We start from the raw sequence: 2,305 nt of genomic DNA on the forward strand, positions 1-2,305 counted from the left end.
AAAACCAAATTCTTTTACTGAAGATTAGAAAGATTGCACAGCATAACACTTCATCATTGAGTGTTCGGAATGAAGCGCCCAAGTTAGGGGTGGTCAAATGGGGTGTCTACAGATGTCATAAGCAAGTAAGGTAAGCATGTATCAATAAACATAGGCAGCATACGAATGCAAAACATGAGAGCTCACATATTGAGTGTGTGTGTGTGTATGTGTGTGTGTGTGTGTGTGTACATGTAATCCTTGAATGACCATAATCGTTAAAGTTAATCCTAGTAGTGATCGGATGACTGGACCTCTGACAAAAGAATCTAAACACAACTGAGAAAAATCAAACCACTAGGAACTAAGGGGTATTTTTTGAGTAAAGACGAAGACTCCTTCTCAATCAATGAATCATATGGATTGATTTTTCTTGCTTTCTTTCTTTTGGGCACTCATTAGTGGCTTTCACTCTCAAGAGTATGAAAACCAAACCAGAAAAGCATGGATAAAATAAGCCTAGTTGGTGCCTCTGAGGTAGCATTTTCCTTGTGGCTTGGTTAGAAGGAAAGCCGTGGAGATGTAAAAGGATGGCAGGTGGCTAAGAGACTCAACATCACCCATGATGTGCTAGTATAAGCCAATTCCTCTAGAAATGCACAAGTGACATTTCTAGTAGTCCATGGAGAAATTTGATCACTTATGCGGAAACCCCTAACAATTTAACTCAAAGATATGTACAAAATGAGATTATGAAATCAATGAGTAGGTACATTCAAATTTAGCCAAGAACAATACATATAAAACCTTGCAAGTAGCATGAGAGGTGTTCAACTAAGTCTATGTGCAAAGATGACAAAAATCAATGACAATGAGATTATAACATCCAAGCACACAGAATGTCAATCACACACAACCACTCATGCAACAAGTCACACTCTAGTTATGAGCACTACTCCCAAGACCTTTCTAAGGAACTCAAACCTAAAAAGATCAAGCAGTTTTGTAAAAATATCTGCTCTTTGATGCTCGGTGGGTAGATGTTAAAGAACAACAAGGCCCTCCTTAACCAACACTCAAATGAAATGGTGACGAATGTCAATATGTTTAGTGCGAGAGCGTTGAACTAGATTTTTGAAAATATTGATGGCACTAGTGTTATCACAAAAAAGAGTGTGTCTTGGAATATACCATAGTCATGAAGCGTTTGATTCATCCACATCATTTGAGCACAACAACTCCCTATAGCAATATACTCGGCCTAAGGTCGAAAGTGAAATGGCATTTTTCTTTTTGCTATGTCATGCAACCAAATTATTTCCAAGATAAAAACAACCTCTGGATGTGCTTTTACGATTATTAGCACACCCTACCCAATCGGCATTAGAATAGCTAGTAATATCGGCTGTGGTGTTAGACGAGAACCAAATCACATACTCGAAAGACCTACTAACATACTTGGCAATATGCTTGATGTTTAGAAGGTGAGACTTTTAGGACAGGCTTGATAACGAGCACAAACACCTACACTAAATGCAATGTCAGGCCAACTGGCTCTGAGGTACAAAAGATTACCTATCATACTCTTATAAAGGATAGGATCTACATTAATACCGAAGGAGTCTTTAGACATGTGAAGGCTCATGATCATAGGGGTTCGTGCACGTTTGGCCGACTCTAGACCGAACTTAGCACAAGATTCTCAGCATACTTGGTCTGAGAAACAAACATACCCGACTGCAATTGCTTAATTTGAAGCCCTAAGAAAAAAGACAATTCTACCATCATGTTTATTTCAAATTCATGTGTCATGCAATCAGAGAAATATTTCACAAGAGATTTAGATGTGAATCTAAACACAATATCATCAACATAAATTTGAGCAACTAGGATATGCCCTTTGAAAGTCATTGTCAAAAAGAAAGGTAGTAAATCTATCGTACCAAGCCCAAGGGGCTTGTTTCAACTCACATAAAGTCTTGTCTAACTTGTAGACATAATTTGGAAATTTAGGGTCTTCAAACCCTTTTGGTTGCTCAATATACTTCTTTTCCTTTATGTACCCATTTAGAAAGTCATTTTTTACATCCATTTGAAACAAATTAAATCCCAAAAAGCATGTAACAAGTAAAATTCAAATAGATTCAAGGCGTACAACAGGGGTAAATGTCTCATCATAGTCAACGCCCTCTACTTGTGTACAGCCTTGAGCAACCAACCTAGCTTTGTTCCTAACCACAGTACCATTCTCATCAGATTTATTTTTAAAGATCCACCTGGTACCTATCACATTCATATCTCTAGGTCTAAGAACAAGAGTACAAAC

The sequence above is a fragment of the Camellia sinensis genome, chromosome 15 (assembly GCF_055761805.1).
Source record: "Camellia sinensis isolate YWXY chromosome 15, ASM5576180v1, whole genome shotgun sequence".
NCBI lineage: Eukaryota > Viridiplantae > Streptophyta > Magnoliopsida > Ericales > Theaceae > Camellia > Camellia sinensis.